Consider the following 7,086-nt stretch of genomic DNA (forward strand, 5'->3'; position numbering starts at 1 on the left):
ATTATCCAAAAGAAGACATATCAGAATCTATATAGCATGGTTAAATAAATGAAAAAGAATTGAAGTAATCCCTTCCATACTGTTGTATTATAATGGAATTAAACTAGAAATCACAAGAAATGAAACCACAGAGACGATACTAACAAATGGAGATTACATAATACACTCTTGCATAATGAATGGGTCACAGAAAAAAAATCAGAGGAAAAACATAAAATGCTCCTAGAATCAAATAACAATGAAAGTACAAAATACTAAAACCCATAAATTAAACCAGTTCTAAGAGGGAAGCTATAGCTATAAATGCTCACATTGAAAAAAATAGAATAATTAGAAATAAAAGTAATAATGATGCATGACAAGGCTCTAGAGAAACAAGAGTAAAGCAATTCCAAAATTAGTACGAGGAAGGGAATTATAAAGATCAGATCAGAAATTAATGAAATTGAGACAATAAACAATTCAAAGAATCAAGGTATCAGAGCCATTCATTTGGAGAAAAATTTAAAAAATAGACAACACTTAGCCAATCTTACTGGAAAAAAAAGGGAAAGACCCAAATCAATACAATTACAATGAAAAAGATAAAATCACAATGGACACCAATGAAATCCAGAAAATTATTAGTAACTAATTTGAGAACCTTTACTCCAATAAATTGGAGAAAGAAGAAATAGACTCCTAGATACATATGAATTATTGAAACTGAAGATATAAAAGATACAAGAAGATACCAAAACCTTAATAATCTAATAACTGGCAAAGAAACTGAAGGAGTAATAAAAAAACAAAAACTGCCCACTGAGAAAAGCCCAGGACCCAATAGATTCACCACAGAATTCTACACGAACTTCAGAGAAGATCTAATGTCAATAGATCTCAAACTTTAATAAAATGGAAAATGAAGTAGTCCTAAAGGACTTCCAGGAAGATAGCATTACTCTGATTCCAAAACTACAAACCATCTCAAGAAAGAGGCCAATCTCTCTTTGTGAACTTACAACAAAAATTCTCAACAAAATACTGGGAAATAAAATGCAACAAATTATCAAAAAGATCATAGAGTATGACCAAGTAGGCTTTACCCTAGGGATACAGGGACTGGTCAACATATGAAAATCCATAAATGTAATGTATCACAAAAGCAGAAGAAGGACAAAAATTTCATGATCATCTCAATAGACAAAGAAAAAACCTTTTGACAAATCAAACCTCCAGTCGTGATAAAACCCTGAACAAAATAGGTTTCAAAGACCTTATTTCCATCTGAATAAAAGCCATTTCTGACAGCTGATGACCAACATCATATTAAATGGGAAAAAGGTGAAAGCTTTCATTCTAAAACCAGGAAAAAGACAAGGATCTCCACTATCACCAATTGTGTTCATTACAGTACTCGAAGTATTAGCCAAAGCAATCATGCAAAGAAATAAAAGGGATATACATAGGAAAGGCAGAAATCAAATTATTGTTCTTTGAAGATAAACTGAAGACCAAAAAATTTCCACAAAATGACACCTAGAATTCATAACTAAATGCAGTAATATAGCAGGATACAAAACCAACACATAAAAATCAATACTATTCCTGTACAAAACTGAACTCACCAAGAATTAAATTTAAAAAACAATCACATCAAGAAAAATTAAACACTTAGGAATTAACCTAAGTAAATGAAAGACCTCTACAAGAAAAACTACAGTGTTGTAAAGAAGAATGTTGAAGAAGGCATCAGAAAATGGAAAGATATCCTCTGTTCCTGGATAAACAGAACCAATATTGTCAAAATGGTGATACTTCCAAAATTGATATAGAGATTTAATGCAATTCCAATCAAAATATCAATAGCATTCCTCACAGAACTAGAGAAAACAATCCTAAAATTCATATGGAAACAAAAGTAATCAAGAAGAGCAAAAGCACTCTTGTGCAACAAGAGCAAAGCAGGAGGCATCACAAACCTGGATTTCAAGTTATATTACAAAACTACAGTGATACAAAACGTATGGTACTTGCAAAAAACAAGTCATGTGAGTCAATGGAACAGAATAGAGAAAGCAGAAACAAACCTAGGTACATTCAGCTATTTGATCTTTGACAAAGTTGCCAAAAGCATAAACTGGAGGTAAGACAGGCTCTTTGATAAATATTTCTGGGGAAATTGTAAAACCACATGCCTTAACATTTGGGTTGATTCTATTACATTTCATAAATATTCTGATGCTCAAAGCAGTCTTTTCTCTAAGTATTTCTGTATTTCTAAATTCTTTCAACCTGAGAGCTATCAAAAAATGTTTGAAGAGGTTCTTTGAAGAAGAAATTTTTCAATCCAGTTAAAATGGTGAGTAATGAAGTTATATAGTATGGAACAAGAAATACACTTTCTTCACTGTAGCATTCATAACAATACAGTGATATATAACAGTGCAAGAAGACTGAACATTGACCTTCCTCCTACAACAAACAGTGGAGAAATTCCACCATAGATGTGCACAGAGAATTGGCTCTTCAATGTATGAGTGTACTTTACTATGTGGTTTCGAGTTTTTAACCACTGAGTATTTATTAAAAGTCAATGGTGGACCAGGCACAGTTATTGTCCAGTAGGGTAACAAATACAAATGATATAACCAATTCACTTATTGGGTTATCTGATTAAATAAAATATATTTCATAGAAATGATTATAAAATGCATTACAGATAGAAATAGAATGTTTTATATTTACAGATCTTTATGGTATCCTAAATAATTATTAATAAAACCCAGACAAACAATATGGTGAATAAAGTTAGAAAACCCCCAATTCTTTCTTTATCTTAGCCAGCAAAGGAGAAAGACATACAATTGACAGGCTGAAATGACTTTCAGCATCCAATACAGATATCGTGTTTCAAAATGGCTAACATAGTCCACCTACAATCATAAAAATTCAGTGTTCTTTATTCTTTATTAAATCACTATTTCAGCTTTTGGTTTAAAGATTCATTTTGGTTTCAAAGTAAGTTTAATTTAGTATTCCAGTCTTGTATGTCACAGATTCTTGACCTGAGATGGGTGAGAATCACTCCAATTGCATATTAGTCACAAGCACAAAGCAAAACAAAATATCCAGAGGTGGATGTGTTTTCTTCAGGCAGCAGCAGCAGCAGCAGCAAAAACTTCCTCAGAAAGACAAGGTCAACTTTTATTGCACAAGAACCAAAATGATTTCCCTTCCCCTTTTCCTGAGCTGGAGACTTCCAAGTGCAAGTGTTCAGGTTCTCATACACTAGCTCCTCTGACCAGCAGGGAGTGCTCATCAGGAATGCCTCTGGAGCACCTTCTTCCAAGAAAAGTGAGAGGTATTCATTGGCCCCAGCAACCTAGTCATCAGTCACCATTCTCTAGCAGGTTCTGTAAGTTGTTTTGTATTTTTCTAATTTTACTATATTGTCTGCAAGTGCATGGCAGAGGATGTCTGCATTTAACTGTGATCTCAGGCCAGATGGTGTTATCTGTTCAGCACTGTGGGTCTCCATAATGAAGGTTAGTGACTCCAGCCACTCCTTCACCTTACTGATTCTGTAGCTCATGTAGAAGGTCAAGATGACTAGTGCACAGAAAACAATTGCATAGAATAGAAGAATATGGTGGACAGTTAGACATTTCTGAGGCTTGACTGACCATGTAGGGAGATTCTTGGCTTTTCCTTCAGACACTGTTCATATGGGCCTCTGCCCAAGATCGTTTCACTTCTGTCTTGTAGATACGGTGGACCCTCGAGTTACTTCTGGACTAATATACTAAGAGTGGTCCTAACGGGTTAGGATAAGAATTTTAGTTTTAAATTATGACCAAAGTTTTGAGTTACAACCCAAATACCAGCTACTTGTGCTTCCAGATGGTCTCAGATGCAGATTTAACCCTTAAAGAGTTCTGGAAGGAACACTACAACATCCTTTCCCATGTGGGGTTAACTGAGAATCCTGGCTCAGTGTCTCTCTAAGGACAGAGATCTGCCTGGAAGAAAGTGTGGCCTAAAGTTAGACAGAAGAGAGACTTTGGAGGCTGTGTGCTTGACCAACTTGAGCTACAACCAGCCCTCATAAACCAATTGAGTTCATAAGTCATGGGTCCATTGTATTCAGAACAGTCTGAGATGCGGTCACATGGAAATCTTGAGAGTTCTCAGATCTGGGAATGTGGGAGCCAGAGCTGCTGTAGCCTTTCATATCTTGCCTTCTCTGTCCAACTGTCCAAATCTGAAAACTCATCATTGAAATCCAGAGGCAGAGATGAAGGCAATCTGCCCCAAAAACAATTTTCAGTAGAAGATAGATTGGGACGATTCCCCACACTTGTAAGTGTCCACACACAGATTTCAGTAATTTCTTAGTTGAATGTCTGAAGAGTAGAGACAAATATGTACTTGTCAGTGACTGTCATTATAATCAGGGGATTTAGCACCAAAGGAGCAGTTTCGGTTCTATTAGGGTTACCAAGAAAGCTGGAATACAGATTTTAGTGTCTTTTACAAAGACCTTGAAATGAAAACAAATCCAGTTTTCTGATGCAAAGTGTTTTTCCCGGTACAGTATTTCTTTCTGTAGAGCACAGGTATAGTTTTGCCTCAGTGGTTCCTCAGATGGGAAATCCAGAAACAACTTGTGAAAGTGCGTGTTTGCTTTATACTGCCTCGAAGATGAAGACGTTTTTCTTTTGGTCCTAGGGTCATTTTTGCTTTCTGTTTTACAATCATTCTTGGCACCTGCTAAAGAGGTATCATCAAAACTGGATTTTGACTGCAGGCAAATGCTTCTCTTCTGCTCTCGGGACTCAGCCTCCATGGATGGTTTTGATGATCTGAAGACCTTCTTTGCCTCATTCACACCATTCTCAACCTCTGAGTGGGCAGAGCCAACTGTGCTCTCCCTCTCCCAAAGCACTTTGTGTCTTCCACATCCTGCTCTAGTTTAGTCACTGGGCCAAAACTGAAAGCAGGATTCAGACTCAAGCTGGCTGAACTCCCTGGCTCCCAGCTCCTTTGACTTGGCCTACCCCACCCTCCTGCTGTGCTGTATCGCAAACAACCAGGCCACCCAAGCCCCAAGGACCTCCTACCTGGACACTTCAGAGATGGGCTCTGATTTTTTTTCTTTTGATGTTACTGTTGTTTGTCTGTTTCCGGTACTCAGTGCTGAATCCAGGGCCTTGTGAATGACATTCCCATCCCTAACCCATCATTCATTCATTCAATCATTATTTATTTGTATGTTTGTTTGTTTATTTGACAAAATTTTGCTTAGTCACTAACTTCACCATACTGGGCTTTAACTCGCAATCCTTCTGTCTCAGTTTCCCAGCATGCTGACATTGCAGGAATGTCACCACACCCAGCCTAGATTAGGTTTACCCATCTCTGCTGTTCTCTGCTGCACTAGGTAGGTTGTTCTCATATACTTAAGAATAAAAATTCTTCTTCTTCCTTTTTTTTTGGTTTTCTTTTTGAAAGTTTATTTTAAAAAAGAAAACCTAGGTGGATACTAACTAGACCATTTTCTGGTGGTCTCACCCACTTGCAAGTAGAACTTTTATTATTTTACCCAAATTCTGTGTCACCATGTATTTCTTTCTGAGATTTCTGAAGCATTTTGTTCCCTGACTAGGAATCGGGAATGAAATAGCCCTTTTGAGGATCAGCCTGAACCCCACCAGAGGGAGAAGCTCTCTGTCTCCTCTAGAGAAAAGGCACACCCCTGGGACTTATTTCCTAGGCTCCCCAGCAGGACATGGAGAGCTGCTCACCAGTTGCAGATCACCTGAACCCAAGACGGAAGACCACAGAAGGAGGGCTGCTGCTGTTGGTGTCTCATCTGTCTCTTTCCTTTGCTGGGTGAGAAACTGCAGGAAACCCCCTAATTGTTAACTCATGGTTTGGCTTTGATTTTACTTTGTGAATTTGTATTTTGTAACTTTGGGCAAATGCAGCATGGGGTCCTGATCACCCCTTGTGCTTTGCCATTTGAGGAGGTAGCTTCTTTCATTTGTCTTGGTTACAGTTAGGGGGTCACTAGGAGGGAATGTGATAGCTTCTGAATAAATGTGTGAGTGAAAGAGTTCTGGATAGGAGAGTGAGTGGAACAAGGTGCAGAATAAGACAGAGGGAGGAGGAGCTTGCACTTAGAGTCCTCCCAGAGTCACAGAACTTGTGTGTGGTCTGTCTTTTGGTCCTGTGGTCGCAATTAACAAAGACACAATGGTGAGCTTACATGACATCCAACCTTAGCCTAAACAGACCTTAAAGTGGCCAAGAGGCCCACAGCCAGGCAGGTGAGTGAGTGATTCTCCCACCTTTGTTTGTCTTATGCTCTGCACAAGGTACCCATACACATACCAACACTCTGATCGGCCGATCATGGGGACAGAAACATCTCATCCTACTGTTTTGTAATGCATTCTTAAGAATTTTAAGAAAGGTTTTACTGGAAATTATGGTATTAAGCTAAAACGAAAAAACTTGGAACGTTTTGTGAGTTAGAATGGCCCACACTTTGCCCAGCTTGGCCAACTGAGAGATCCCTAGGTGAGGGTCTCATCTGGTCCATCTGGCTAATAGTCACTGCCCCTGGATGGGAACATCCAGATCAATTTCCCTACATTGATTTATGGCTCAAATTATTCCAGGGAATACCTCCTTGGATTCATATGTGCACCTTGGAAGGAAAAAGCAATATCTTGGTGGTCTGTCAGAAAGGGGATGATGCTGAAAAGAAACCGGTCCTTTCAGATCTGGACCAAGAGAATTTAGACTTTCCCCCTCCTTTTGAGTTGCTAAATTCACAGGTTCAAAGGAGGTGGGGACAAAAGCATGAGAACTACTTGGCTCTAGAGCACCAGAGGATGCATGCTGTAGTCAGACTCAGAGAGGATCAAATGGGGCTTACAGTCAAATTGAAAAAAAAATGAAAAGAAAAACTAAGTAATGGATTGAAAACAGCTAACAAAAGCTCTGAAAGGCATAAAACAAAGCCAGAAAAAGTAAGAAATTTTATGAGTTACAAACTTTAGCTAATTGATAAATGTATCTGTGTTGCAGTTTAAAAAG

The 7,086-nt window shown here is 38.1% G+C and overlaps 1 pseudogene; it reads right to left on the reverse strand.

The window, feature by feature from the left end:
* Positions 1–3,371: 3,371 nt before the first annotated feature.
* On the reverse strand, positions 3,372–6,398 carry LOC147827825 (GRAM domain-containing protein 2B pseudogene; annotated as a pseudogene).
* Between the last annotated feature and the right edge of the window lie 688 nt (positions 6,399–7,086).

This window comes from Heterocephalus glaber, unplaced genomic scaffold (genome assembly GCF_053883595.1).
Source record: "Heterocephalus glaber isolate CG9 unplaced genomic scaffold, H.glaber_assembly_v1.0 deba00001431, whole genome shotgun sequence".
Taxonomy (NCBI): Eukaryota; Metazoa; Chordata; class Mammalia; order Rodentia; family Bathyergidae; genus Heterocephalus; species Heterocephalus glaber.